This window comes from Pinus tabuliformis, chromosome 6, assembly GCF_031772625.1.
Source record: "Pinus tabuliformis cultivar Carrire ecotype Pingquan chromosome 6, CPIR1, whole genome shotgun sequence".
Classification (NCBI taxonomy): Eukaryota; Viridiplantae; Streptophyta; class Pinopsida; order Pinales; family Pinaceae; genus Pinus; species Pinus tabuliformis.
Window position 1 is genome coordinate 253,530,294 of NC_142292.1, and position 15,813 is coordinate 253,546,106.

The 15,813-nt window shown below is 42.6% G+C and overlaps 1 pseudogene; it reads left to right on the plus strand.

Moving 5' to 3' along the window:
* The first annotated feature begins 2,018 nt into the window (after window positions 1–2,018).
* On the plus strand, window positions 2,019–2,712 carry LOC149258345 (methylenetetrahydrofolate reductase (NADH) 1 pseudogene; annotated as a pseudogene).
* The last annotated feature ends 13,101 nt before the right edge of the window (window positions 2,713–15,813 follow it).

Here is a 15,813-nt window from a genome sequence, read left to right on the forward strand (position 1 = left end):
TAATTAGGACCTGCACATACAACCCAAATAAGCCAAGGATACACAACACCTATGTAGCATAACTCAATTACTCTATTTAATGAATGAGTGAGGCATTGAAATACATGAATGTAAATGTAACATAACACATAAAGGAAAACAATGTATTCTTTGTATTAATAGAAAAAGGAGAGATTTTATAACCAAGGATAGTAGTTGATCTTGTAGAGATCTCCCCAAGTTGACTTGTCCTTCCTTGTCTCAAAGCACGCCTCAATGTCATCCTAATGCATGAAGATAATGAATTTCTTAGATTCAAGGCAACAAAATGAGGGCATTATCACTCTCCAAAAGCCAACCTTGATGCTATGAACAGTAGTAAATTTATAGGAGAGGGATGGTAGTTTAGTATTTACCATAAGGAGCTTGAGTTCCACTTATGATGGGAGGATGAACTCAAGGGATACGAGGTGAAGTCTACAAGGTAGGATCAAATAAGACTCGACCTTCTTATCCAAGGTAAATGGTTAAAATAACCCCTGGAATATTTAGCAAGAGGAAGCTTCAAGATTCTTTTTGCTTTTCCCAAATTTCTATAATCATCAGACCCCTGCAAGCAGCCATCTGTTGTTGATAAACACTGGTGTAGAAAGGAGCAATTTGTTGTTGAACACATGTCTCTAAAGGGGCAAGGTGCACTCGGCTTTAAAAGAAATGGTTTAAATAAGTTAGACCCAGAAACTCAATTATTTCGAAAGATCATGCTTAGGGATTTGTTAGGGATGATGACAACATGTTCATGGATGATGATTGATATGGTTTGCAAGCGTATTGACCATATGGGAAAAAAATGGCCTATAACAAGCACAATCAAGTGGATCAGAGAAAAATGAGCAACAAAAGGTTTATAAGGAGGGAGGAAGAAGAAAAAAGGGGGATAATATAAAAATACGACAACCACAACAGACGAGTGTAAAGATCCTAGCAACCACTGCAATCATTACAATATCTATGGCCATATAGAGGAAAAATGTTGGAAGTTGCACCAAGAGTTAAACTTGAATAACAACAAGAAAGAAAATAAGAAGAAGAATCTCATGGCCATAGATTCAAGCAACTAAGTTGAAATAAAATTACAAGTGGATGAGAAGATTGTATGTACGTTAGTGTAGAACGAGGTGAATCTAAGCAGCCTTCAACAACAACAAGAGGACGAAATGAATAAAATATTTTATATAAAGATACAAGTCAAGAAGACAAAATTTGATGCTCTGTTTTACTCAGGATCGCATGTGAATCTCATTGCAGCAGAGCTAGTCAAGAAGTTGGGGCTCAAATTTAGTGATCATCCAAACCCATATCCATTAGGATGGTAAATAAGAATGCATAGCTGAAGATAAAAAAATAAAAATGTTAAATGAGATTTTCTATGAGTGTTGATTTTATTGATGAAATACGTCTAAATGTGGTTCCCCTTGATGTATGTGGATTTGTATTTGGGACTCGTGTTGGGCCTCTGTTTTTTCTTACTTTTAATCGAAATCTCTCATGTTGTTGTTTGGTTAAATGATTATTGTCACAAGTATTTGTTACTTCCCTTGTTTTAATGGAATTAAAACATTATTAATAAATGTTTGTATGTTTTAGGTTTAAAACTACTTTGATCATGCTTTATATAGCCTTTGGTACTGCATTTACCCTCTTGGACAAAGCAGTAGATTTTGGTACCATGCAACAGATTCTTGTACCAATTGGGATTCCTGCACGAGTTACAGTGGGCTTCCTGCACTTTGAAGAATTTCTGGACTACACTCACGTTCTTGCACTGGAGTCAAGGAATGTGTAGATATGTTAATCATTAAAATCTTGGTGCATTGATCTTGTACAATTTATGTTCCTGTGTTACATCAATTCTCAGATGGGTTTCATTACCTGGGTATTCCACATCAATGAGAGATAAACAAAGGGAAGATTGAATGTTGTGCATATGCTTGCATCAGCTACAATATGTGGAAACGTCCATTTGATCCTTGGGCCAAATGGTAGAATATCAACCTTCATTTTGTGACATCACATGGGGTGCTTGAGGATCCACTACAGATGTCACACTGGACATATCTAACAAGATGTAGAACATGATTTGTGTAGAGACTATGATGAATTTAACTTGCACAAACATGTGAGTGGAGAAAATTTACCATGATTTGACTACAATTAAAGGAAATGGTATTCAAAATGTGTTGTCTCTTCGTGCAAATACTCCACATGGATAAGACAAGTTTGTCCAAGTTGAGGGTGGATTCGCATGTGCTCTCGATCTGGTTAAGTACATTAGATCGAAGTATGGTGTCTTTTTTGGGATTACAGTTGTTGGCTATCCAGAGGCCCATCCTGATATGATAAATAATGACATGGATGGCACTGACGAAGATTATCAAAAGGACCTTGACTATTTGAAATCAAAGGTATATGTAGGTGAAAATTTAATAATTACACAGTTATTCCATAACACAGACCTCTACCTAAATTTTGTAAGTGACTATCGACAAATTGGTATAATGTCCCATTGGGCCTAGCATCATGCCTATAAACACTTACACATGTTTCATTTGAATGGTTGGATTTTTCAAAACTAAGATTCCTTCTGAAATTACTGTTGCATTGGAACCTATCAAAGACAATGAAGAAGTTGTAAGGGCTTATGACACTTCACCAATGGCCTGTTTGGATTGATCTTAGGTTTTAGTATCCTCTTGACATCACTAAAAAGTAGATCAGCTCGTTCATGGCGGTATGGCACAACTGGAATGAAAGTAGTCCTGACATCTCAAGGATATTTGCAGAAAACATGTGATAAATTTAGAGAAAGTCGGGAGTGACTTAAATTTTTGATCTCGGTATGGGTATTAGACCAAACACACTGTCAAATTATTTAGAATCCACAAGGATTAATAGCAGCATGATATTCTCATGGATACGATGTGGATGGCTCTCACAACAGATTGCATGCATTTAATTTGGATATGAGTTGTTCCGTGAATAATAAACCACAAAACAACTTTTATATCTTAAGTTGTTGCACTATGACAATGTTTGTGGAAATTCGAGGAAGAATTTGGTCCACCCACAACATAATTCCACAAAATGAGGAATGACTTGCCATAAACAATTCCTATTTCGACATTTAGTTACAAACCTAATTTTATTCCTGGAAAATTGTTAAGATTCATAATCTGCACCTCTTGTATTTCAATTGGCTGTAAAAGCCCAAATTGTAATTTGATGTTGGTATATAAGCTTAAAAATTGCCTAGAGTGGGGGAGTTAGTTAGTCGATTAATCCATCAATAGCATAAGCACACACATGCACATAAGGAACACACAGAAGGGAGGAGAAGTTGGTCCCAATGTAGCATCACACAGATTATAGCTTATGGATCGCTTCTCCTACTTTCTAGAGTTAAGTGTTTTTCTGCACAATGTAAAGACTGATTTTAAATATTAATTGAATCATTTCTTGCCATTCTCTGTTTATTTATTTCATGCATCTCATGATTTTAATTCTTGTGTGAACCAATTTGCTCATAAAGGGCGCGAGATGATTAGGTTGGCCTCTAGACCAGCTCAACATCGCTCTGCATTTTTAGATTAAATAGTATTTAAATTATTATTTATTGTGTGAAAGATTTAACTATTTCCAATCTCTTTCCTTCTTCAAATTGGTTTTATTAAATCTGCTACAATGTCTTCCTTTCGACTACAAGATTGATTTGATTTTCTGCACTAGAAATTGTTCCTGCACTTGAAATATTACTTTATATTGAATAAAGATTGTGACTCTTCACATTGTCTCAATTTACAAGATCGTATTATGTTGCGATACTCTGTTTCTACAAGTTTTAATGTGCAGTTGGAATCCTCTGCTTTAGAACTAACGGGCTTGTACTATGGAATCTGATCGGTTTCAACTTATGGATTTGAATGATTCAGAAGTGGTGAGATCATAACCATCTAATGTATTTAATTTTAAACATCGATGTTTTATAACTGTACAACTCTTAAGAAGCAACAATCACATATAATTTTATGTTATCTAAAGCTTTGAATTTTTATACTGCAAAGCCGATGCTTCTTCCCCATTGTAGTTTCCTTTAAACTTCTCGACAAGTTTACAATATTTATTTATAGGGACAAGGAAGGCGAGAGAATCTATAATTTCTTTCATATGTTTATTTACACAGTAAATTTATTCGTTATGCTTTCTTATTCTTTGAGGTTAATTTTACACAGAGGTAGATGCAGTAGAATTAGTGTAGGAAGAAAAGGTTTTGAATTTCTCTTGAATTTATTCAAGAATTTACAATCTTTTTGATATTGTACTCGCACTACTTGGTTTCCAGTTCTGATTTCCCTTCGATTTGCTCATACTTAGAATTTTGTTTCACATTGTTAAATAGTACAAGATTGCCTTTCATTTCCTACATGATTGTAATTGTTTAGATTGGTCTTTCTCAAATTCACTTTTAGTGTAGGATTTCATTTATTGTCGAGATTAATGTGCAAGATAGACTAGAAATTTTTCTTTTTAGGTTGCGAGGGGCTCTCTCTGGCATTTCTAGTGCTACGTCTCGAATTTCATGAACAATTTGGATTGAAAATTAAATGTTGGTACATTTATAGACCCTATATTACACCCAACAACTCCATACATGTACATGCGAGATGCAATATTCATGAGGAGATTGAATCATAACCAACTCATCAAGATGGAAAATTGTTCATCATCAATGCACACAAAGGCAAGTTGAAAATTTCACTGGTAAGTGCAAACCAAGCCAGGAAATTGATTAGTTCTAGCAAGAACTATGTTTAATTGCTTTTAAGAGAGAGTTAGTTTGAAGAGGAGTCAATAAGAGGCAAGGCATCCCTAGAGGGGTGTCGTAAGAAACATAAACAACAATTGGAGGAGTTATTACAAGCATAAATGGATGTGTTCTAAGAGCCTAAGTGTTGCCACCTAAGAGAAGTGGACCATGATATCCAACTATTGAGATATTCCCCATTACCTAATATTGGGTTGTACAGGCAGTTTGTTGTAGAACCAAGTGAGGTTAAGAAACAATTGCAACAACTGCTTGATAGGGTGTCAATCAATAGAGTACATCACCATGTGGGTCATCCATCATTATTATGCCAAAGAAGGATGTGACTTGTTGGATGTGTATATATTAGAGGGCGTTGAATAAAATCACACTCAATAACAGATACCTGCTACTCAGGATAGACGATCTGGTAGATCAGTTGTAGCAAGAAAAGTACTTCAACAAGCTGGACATGAAGTCTGGATATCACGAGGTTTGAGTCAAAGATGAATATATATGGAAGACTACCTTCAAAATTAGGAAAGGTTTTATGAGTGGTTAGTTACGCCATTTGGCCTATGCAATGCACAAGCTACATTTATGAAATTAATGAATGATGTACTGTACCCTTTTATAGATTCATTTGTTATTCTATATTTGGATGATATACTGGTATATAGTGATACTTGGGAGGAGCATATTTTACATTTGACATGGGTGTTGAAAAAATTGAAGAAGCACTAGCTATTAGCAAATCTCAAGAAGTGCGATTTTTCACAACAGTCCTTGGAGTATTTAAGATATGTGATTGGTGGAGGAGAATTGAAGATAGATCCCTCCAATATGGAGGTCATCATGAAATGGCAAGTGCCTACTATTGTTTCTGAGGTCAAGAGGTTCCTTGGGAAAGCAAAATATCTAAGGAAATTCATATCCTCATTTTCATATGTAGAAACACCAATCCACACCATAATAGCAAGTGATAAGAGTTTCGAGTGGGGAAAATCTCAATAGAAGGCTTTCAAGGAGCTAAAGAAGAAAAATAGTCAAGCACTAGTTCTGGCATTTATATCAAACTTGGAGCAACCCTTTTAAGTGGAGACAGATGTGAGTGAGTATGCTATGGAAGCAATCTTGATGTAGGGAGGAAGGCTTGTATGCTACCATTTTGAAATATTTCATGGGGCAGTTCTTAACTACCATAACTACAACAAGGAGATCTATGCAATGGTGCAAGCTATGATGAAGCAGAATCATTGTTGGAGAGGTAAATCCCCTCTACGGATAGAGGCGATCCCTACTAGCCCAGAACGGGTCTAGAAATAATCAATCAATGCTACTATGCAAGTTCCTAATTGCAATTAAAAGATAGGCAATGAACACCTACTTGGATTCCAACACTATTGTTTAATGAAGAGATGTTGTTCTCGCTCCTTCGCTTTGGCCGGTCACGATCCTCCATGATCCCCATAGATAGATACTTGCACACATGAAGATAAACACAAAAACAAGCGTGAAACCTAATAAATGCAATTATACATCAGTCAGAAAGGATGTAATTCACATTAACCATTACAAAGACAAATGAGAATGGAACCATAACAGTAGTCATTTATTATTATTCAATAACAGAGAAAGGTACAACCAAAGTTCTGACGTTGAGTCCTTCTCAAGAGGGTCCAGCCAGCAAGTCTCTTAAGCATTCACCCTTGGAGGTAGATCTCCCAAGAAAAAACTCTCTCTCACACAAGCAATACTCACAACCTTCCTTAAACTCTCTAGAAAATCCACACTTTTCACACCAACTACCTACTAGCAGCAGCACTCTAAGCACTATGAATTCCACACTAAAAAAACTAGCTGCTCATGGCAATGGTAGAGGTTTAAATAGGAGAAGGAGTCTCCATGAATGGTGGGAGGAAGAGCTTATCTCCAAGGAAGGTGGCTTAAATGACGAACAAACATGCCATAGAAGGTAGGGCGAAATTCTCAAGGCCAACAACCAGGTCTGGAGTCATCTGGAAGGCTGGCTGTTAGAACAAACTCGCCCAAACTGGATCAGGGCGGGTGTATAACTAGACTGGAGCGTTGACATCGCATCTTAATAACGGAGCAGGTTGTGTGAGCTCGACTTAATACAAACATAGGATGCGCTGGCTCATGAAATTCGACCAGCGCGGAAAACTCATGTGCTTCTGCACTGGCAGCGCATCAGTTGCACTATCAGCCGCCAGTCAGCGCAGTTATTTTAATAACGCGATGATGGAATAAACTTTGGCAAAGTGGGTCATTTGGCCAGTTTAGAGAGCAGGAGCATGAGTAATTTGAATTCATGACACAGTAGGGAGACTGACAGGGAGACAGTGACAAATTACTGTGTAATAGATGCCCCCTAAAGCATGAAGCCCGAGAGAGTGGGAGGGGTGAAATGCTTTACAAAACTCGCTGAACTAGAACACCACCAGGAAGAACCTACACGTATGTACAACTGATATCTCGATTACATGTAGTCTAGGCATGGGCGCAACCATCCAAAAGACATACGAAGAAGGTCTGTGGTATGGATGCAGCCACCCAGCTGAAGAGACCATGATGATAAGAAGGTATGGTCGCAGCCATCCCAAAGACTCAGGTAAGGGCGCAGCCATCCATCAATGAGTCATGCAATAACAATCCACAAAATCGCAGCCTGGTTCGCAATAGACAAAAACCAGGGTCTTGCACTCCATCCCAACCCGAACAAAGTACATGTCCAAGCATGTGAATACATGAGCTGAAGTCGAACATGCATGAACATCGTCTGATTACCATCCAATAATGAAAACTGTTAACAGACGCGAGAGGTACCACCAATAATGACAATGGTCCTCAAGGTACTTATAGGTACAATCCGCGGCGTGTGAATCAATGAGCTGGTGTCGAACACCCGCAGAATCATCCGATCGGAGGCCAATGATGAAAACCTCACGTTGAACATGAAGAACCTGCCATTGAGGCATGCAGGCTCTAAGGCACCTGAAGGGAGTCTCTAGGTCACTTTCCTGGATAATGAGCTGAAGTCGACAGGAAGTAACCTTGATCGAAGGTGGGCCATGATGTTTCCCACATCATCGACACGAGATAGAGAAGGATAAAATATTTTGTGTGAGACATCAGAGGGAGGTGGTAGGTTTGCAGAGGCCAACTTCTCTTGAACATATCGGCGGCACGACAGCGGATTTGGCAGTATCTGACATCAAATGAGCAGAGGTCATGGTGACAAGGCAATGAGCAGATGAGAGGCCAAATAGGATAACCCAAACCCATGGAGGCTAGTGTAAAACAAGATGAGAAATCCCCACCCAGACACGAATGCAGACGAGTGCCATACTGACGACACGACCATTATTACAGTTCCATTTTCCCCACCATTTCTGGCAGGTACCCCGATTATTTTTGGGTGACAAGCCTGACGGGGATAGCATATGCTTGGGAAGCGTCATTTCGACGATGTCCGATGTCATTAAGTTTTAACGAGTCTGATAAAGGAAGAACTCGACGTCTTTTCCTGTTTAGAGAGTCTGAAAAGACAGCGGAAAAGAAAACTCCAGGGGGGTCCTTTTTCGTAAAGTTGTGTCTCTCGAGCCCGAAAAAGTATAAAACAACGCTCGAAAGAACCGCCCGACCAGTATGATCGAGGAGTACTTTTCGTGAATAGTGACTTCGACTCGAAAAAGTAAAAAAGCGGTCGGAAGTACGTCGTTTTGGAGCCAATAACGAGTGCGAAACGACAAACACCCGGCAATCTTTTTAAGTTAAACGGTCGAAAAAAGAGCTTTAAAAGCGACCGCCTCTCATTCCTTTTAACGAGCCGAAAGGAGGATCGGCCATCTTTTCTTGCTTTACGTCGAAAAATAGTTTAAAGACGACGTTTTTGGGATCAAATGTGTATAGGATTGTTGTGACCCTCATCGGTTACTAGAATCTACACAAGAACACCACCTGCGTAAACCTGTTCGACATGTTAAAAAACATAGCAAAACATGCATAAAAGCATAATATAGAGACATTAGCACGAAATCCATGGTAAAAACATGACAAAAACCCACATTTATAAAAAACCATAGTCAATTATAAATTTTTTACCATAAATAGGGGGGTAAAAGACATTTTTTACCATTGTTACCATTTTGAGTTGTGGAGAACGTTGTGGAGCTGCGAGGTTGACGGAGCGATTTCCATCCCGTGCGGACACCATCCATCCGGCAGCTTGTTCCAGGTAGGTTCTCCTCTCCCTGCGCTTCATTTTGAGTCTTTTTTGTAGCATTTCCATGGTGGGATTTGGCCATTTGGGCGAATTTTTTGAGCTTTGATGCGCTCTCGGTCAGCGCGGATTTCCTCATCGGGTCTGCGCTGATCGATTAATTTTACACACACCACCTCCCGGATCAGCGCGAAAAACACGTGTGCTTCCACGCTGACCCAAGGAAAAAACAAAGGGGCGCCATGATCAGCGCGACTGTTTTAAAAACAGTCGCGCTGATGCCGTGAAATTTTATTTTTAAGAATTTGAACGTACAAACTTCAACGGTCAGGGCCCTAATATTTTTTTGTGGTCATGCAGGACACAATGGCATTTGTTTGGCAAGAGAGAGCTCACGATAATGAAGATATAGCAGCTTATGCCAATGCGGAGTGCCGAAATGCAATGCGGGCATGCGGGTTCCTCAAATTTTTCCTCACTCCGCGCCTGAGAGCACAACCTGATCTCCTCGAGCTCTTAATCAGAGCTTGGAACCCAGTTGACGGAAAATTCACAATCCGAGGCCGTGATATCGAGTTCGATTACACGGATATTTATTTTTTGACTGGGTTGTCACGCCGGGGCGAGATGCCCATTCTGGAGGGGCAACGACCCAGTGGTGAGACCCTTGACATGCTCATGGCTCGAGTGTGCCCAGGGGCACGTAAAACACGGAGTGGGAAGGTGGGTATTCCGACGGTGGATGACATCGTCCTTCGCACCATACTCTTCATGGTGACTCGGGCAGCGGGCTGCTTGGCCAATCACGAGGCCTCGAAGACCCATCTACTATTAGCTCTCGAGTGTTTACAGCCCACCATATTCAACTGGGCAGCAACAGTAATGATCAGCATGAAGAGACAACTGAGCAACTGTCGACGCGGAGAGTTGAAGCAGTTTGGTTATGGGTTGCTCTTACTTCCGCTCATGCTGGAGCGGGTGCCGGCCTTACAGCTACAGGATATGGTCGTGGATCCACCCAGAGGTCCCCGGGAGACGAGGGCCAGTCGATGGGGCCATGTCATGCCGCGTGGAGGTGGCGGCCGCCCAGTGGCATGGGGTGTTTATTTTCGAGAGTGGCTAGATCGGCAGGTCATTTTCGTAGAGGACTGGCCATATGCCGGTATAGACTTCCGCGGTGATCCCGACATGCCACTGCCTGCGGGAGAGCATTGGGACGATGGAGGTAAGACACTTGATCTCTTTTTAATTTTTTATCTTTTGTAATGTTTTTAAATTTTCATGTACATGTCTTGATGAATGCTATGATATGCAGATGTGGGACCCACGAGACCCCTTGGTCTAGCTCCGGAGGCACGGAGAGAGGGACAAGGCACTGGGGTTCTGGCCCTGGCTCCTCTAGGAGGCGATACGGTGGAGACTGTGGCGCACAACCTCGAGGGCTTACTGGCGGGGGTGCCAGATTACCAGGGGATCGAGGAGGTCCCCATAGCATCTCAGATCCACACAGTGGGGGTGGAACCCAGGATGCACCGCCTTTTGAGGCGGGTGGCACGGGCAGTTGTGTGCTACAAAGAGCATAACCCACCATAGTAGACATCTAGGTTTTATTTCCACTGATGTTTTTGAGAGACATACGTCTCAGATGTACTGAGGACACTGGTTTTTCTTAGACATATACACTTATTTTTGAGCGCCTTAGTGTGCCACACGATATATATATATATATACCGATTTTGGATGGATCTTTTACATATGATGATGTTTTTATATGCTATGCAAATGTTTAACACAAATGTGATCTAATGTATCAGTTGCACAACGTACGATCCATGTATTTTAATTTTTATGCAAGCTTAAAAGCACACATGCAAACTATGCTTGGAAAAAGATTCATTTATATACATATGCTTATTCTATGGTCTTATTATGCTTTCTATGTCTTCTCGTATGATGTTTATCTATTACGCAAATGTCTGTCTAATACATAGTTTGCCAATGCATCAGTTAACGTGTTTAATAGTCTCGGAATGTGTTGATATGTGATGTAATCAAAATTCCTTTCTAACAATCTTACACGTAAATACAACCTTAGAATACATTGGTCTCTGATGGAATATCGCCCGTTGAGTTGATGGACGACAAGTTGAGAGTCCAGGTTTACCACCAATGCACGAATGTCGAGATCAACTGCTTCGGCTAGTAATTCAATTACAGCACTGTATTCGGCAACATTGTTAGTGTTACGACCCAAGCACATGCCTTGAAGATCTAGCAACTCACCGTGAGGATCATAGATCGCCCACGCTGTAGAAGACAAGTTGTAAGTGCTACGGCAGGAACCATCAACGAAACCAACATAAGGTGCACTAGACATCTGCACAAGAGGCAGAAAACACAATAAGAGGCAAACACGCCTTCATACCAAAGCAAAACATGAAATCATGCACACATAACACACTTGCTAAAAACACACGTATGTACAAACTAGGTGCACGAAATCATGCATAGCATTTTTTCAAATAGAGCCCGTTGCGGGGCTTGTCGAGAGGATTTCCTTCGTAGTCAATCAGCTCATATGCGCCCTTTTGAAAAACTCTCTTCACGATATAGGGGCCTAACCACATGGATTCGAGTTTACCTGCCCCCAGCTTATCCTTAGCTTGATCATAGAGCAGTACTAGATCTCCCTCAACAAAGGAACGAGGTTGAATGGTATTGTCGAAGTGAGCCTTAACCCTCTTCTTCTGCGCTTCAATAGCTAGAGAAGCTAAGCGACGGGTCTCGTCTAGCCGTTCTAAATAAAGAAGTCGTTCCTCCACCGGAGTGGTGCTGGGAAGAAACTCGATAGCTAATTTTAACGAAGGAATCTCACACTCAACAGGGAGGGTGGCCTCCAGTCCATAAACAAGCTGAAAAGGAGTGAAACCGGTGGCGTCCTTCACAGAGGTCCGATAGGCCCACAAGGCGGGGAACAGCATCAGATGCCAATTAGACTTGTGTGTACCAACGGTACGTTGGAGCATTGTGATCAAAACTTTGTTCACGGCTTCAACTTGGCCATTGGATTGAGGGTAGTACAGTGTCGAACTATCTTGACGCAAGCCTAGTTGGGTCGTTAGTTCCGTCATCATGTGATTACGGAAATGTTTTCCGTGATCCGTGACGATAGCCTGGGGGACTCCAAACCGAGTAATGACATGATTAAACAAAAACTGCGCCGCTGTGTAACCATCTTCGTTCAATGTAGGCATCGCTTCGGCCCATTTGGTGAAATAATCCACAGCAATGATGATATACCCATGCCCCCCGGCCGAACGAGGGTTACAGGACGTATAATCGATGCCCCATTTGGCAAATGGACCTACGGTAACAACAGGGTGCAGTGGTGAAGGAGGTGCACGCATTTTCTGGTGGTAGATCTGGCGTTCATGGCATGCACAGACGACAAGGATGCAATCTTTGAAGATAGAAGGCCAGAAATAACCAGCAGGGAGGATTTTCTGGGCAGTGGCATATCCGGACATGTGGCCGCCACAAGCACCGGAGTGGCAGTCATTCAACATCCTCTCAGCCTCCTCGAGAGTCAAACAGCGGTGGAGAACAGAATCAGCGCTGAAGCGGTACAGGGTATCGCCAATAATGCGATAGGGTTGAGATTGGTGACGAATCCTCCATCGAGCGTCTTTCGATACATTGGGACGTAAGGAAGAAATCTGCAAATATACTATAATATCCCCGTACCAAGGGTCAAGGGTGCTGATGAGAAACAACGTTTCATCCGGGATATGCTCTTCCGAACGAGATGGTGTAGAAGGAGATGGCAAAGAATAGAGAAATTCTGCAAAGACCAGAGATTTCTTAGACTTGGCAGCAGTAAATTCCAAGTCAAACTCTTGGAGGATTATGATCCATTTCGAGTACTTGCCCCCCAGCAGCTGACGCGACAAGATGTACATCATTGGGTTGAAGTCAGAAATCACAGTCGTGGTGCGCAACAGAATATAGTGCCGGAAACATTGGACGGCGCAAACAGCTGCCAATTCCAACTTCTCGACATAGGCGTAGCGAGTTTCCGTATCCAAGAGGTTGCAACTAAGGTAATAGATAACGTGCTCATTACCATCATCATCATCCTGCACCAGAACCATGCCGATGGTGGTGTCAGCGGCAGCCAGATAGAGAGTATAATCACGGTGGTAGTTCGGAGGTCTTAAGAGTGGGGCCGAGACAAGGAGGTCCTTGAGTCGCTCGAAAGACTCCTGAGCGATGGCATCCCAACGAAAGGGTGTGTCTCGCTTTAATAACCGTGTGAAACCCTTAGCCACCTCGGCATAATTCGGAATGAATCGTCTAAGGAAATTCGCTTTGCTCTGCAAGCTCTGCAATTGCTGCAAAGAGGCAAGGGGAGGAATATTCAGGATGGCCTCAACTTTGAGGGGATCCAGACGGATGCCTTCTCGGGAGACGATGAACCCGAGCAGTCGGCCTGATTCTACGCAGAAGACACACTTATGAGGATTGAGCCTTATGTGGTAGTGTCGACAGCGGAGAAAAATTTTGCGAAGATGAGAGGGATGGTCCTGACGCTTGGCTGAATGAGCTGGGAGGTCATCCAGATAAGGCTGTACAATGTGACGAATGTCATGAAAGGCATAAGACATTGCATGTTGAAATGTAGCACCGACATTCTTTAGACTGAAAGGAAGCTTCTTATAGGCAAAGGTGCCCCAAGGAAAAATAAAAGTCGTCTTATGCTGGTCCGCGGGTGCAATGTTGATCTGGTTATAGCCAGAGAAGCCGTCCATAAACGAGTAAATTTCACTTCCTGCACACTCATCAATAAGCTGATCGATGAAGGGCGTAGGGAAGTTATCCTTTGGACATGCACGATTGATATCACGGTAGTCAACACAGACCCGGATAGTGCCCTGCTTTTTATTCGCAGGGACTATATTAGAAACCCAATCCGTAAGTGGAATGGGGTAAATAAAACCGGCCTTGAGAATCTTTTCGACCTCTGCTTTGATAGCTGCGGCCTTTCGGGGGTGCACAGGGCGTAAGCGCTGACGAACAGGCTTAGCACCTGGATATGTAGGTATTTCGTGCACCACTATACTAGGGTCGATGCCGGGCATTTCCTCATAGGACCATGCGAAGACATCACGGAATTCGTGAAATAGAGCAGTGTAGAGTTGAACTTCCTCTGGAGTGCAAGTGACTCCGATATGAATGTGCTCGACAATCCCTAGTTTGACAGAGATGTCGATCGGTTGGGTTTGCGTGATGTTTCCCATATTTCCCTCAGAAGAAACTTGATAAAGCTGAATAGGTGTTTGGAGGGGCGGGGATGGGACACATGAAGCAAACCGCTCGAGACATGCGATCATTTCTGGATGGGGAGGGAGAAACGAAGAGCGGTGGTGGTGATCTGACCAAGGGAGCTCTTCGAGAGACATTGTCTCTATGATGGCTTCATCGGAAGGAAATATTTCCTTCAACGGATCTGAAGTAGCCTCATCTCCTAGCCAAGGGAAATGAACATATGAATCGGGAACACTGCTCGGGAGAGCAGGTTCATCAGGGGGAGCCGATGCAGCGACGATTTCGATGTAGTTGAGTTCGGCAGGACTCAACGGCATCATATCACCCCAAGAGTCTTCTTGATTAGCGGGAGGAAGAACCCATGGATCAGAGCGTACAAAGATCATGTTAATAGGGGCGAGATTCGAAGGTGGGAGGGGAAAGACTCCCATTAAAGAGGGATCTTTGAAAAGTCCGACACCCACGCTCTCGAGTGACTTAGAGGTACGCTCCATGAATGGCACATTACCTTCAGAAGAAGAGGCGAAGAAGGAGAGCTGGTCCACCGTGACAATCTTCCCCTGATGAGGGAAACGAATGACACGGAACAGGGAGGAAGCCACGGCTTGCATGGCGTATGTCCAGCTCCGTCCAAGGAGGAGGTTGTAGGTAAGATTGGCGTCAACAACTTTGACCTCCACTTCTACGGTATTCCCTTCCAAAGAGATGGGCAAGCGTTGGAGGATACCGTAAGGACAGGACTCTCTTCCATCGAAGGCTTCTAACGTCGTAGGAGATTGACTCAAAGTAGGAGAACCAATAGCCTTCCAGCAAGCAACAGACATGATGCAGGTTGAGGCACCTTCATCAATAACCGTACGATGAATCGTTTTGCTATTGATGATGACCTGTATAAGGAAAGTGACTTGGTGAGGCAGTCTCTGTGTAAAACCCTCGAGATCAAAAGAAATCAAATCTGAATATGTCGGGTCGATGCCACCAATAGCTGATAGCAAGGACTTCCTCTCGGAGGGGCTACTCTGGAGGACTTCTAGAGCAGACATAGCAGACGGAGCCTAAGCTAAGTCCTGAACAGTGCTATAGTGCTAGGCAGCACGAGCATTAGGGTTGTAAGATGACTTCCTGAGTACGCCTTTTGGAGGGGGTCAGGGGATCGTATCAGCGTTGGGCCTTTCGATGTGGAGAGGACCAGAACTAGACGGAGGAGCGCTGGAGGGGACCTCCAGCTCTTTCCTGGCATGAGATGGATAGTCTTTTGCTCGAGTTGAAACATGGATGGGAATCATTTCAGCCATGAACACTTGTGAACCGAACGAGGAAGAGGGTTGAGACGGGTCTGCCACCATTTGAGTCTGCTGGGAAGGGAAAGGTTCTTTAAGAACGGCAGGAGTCCCAGGAGCACCTT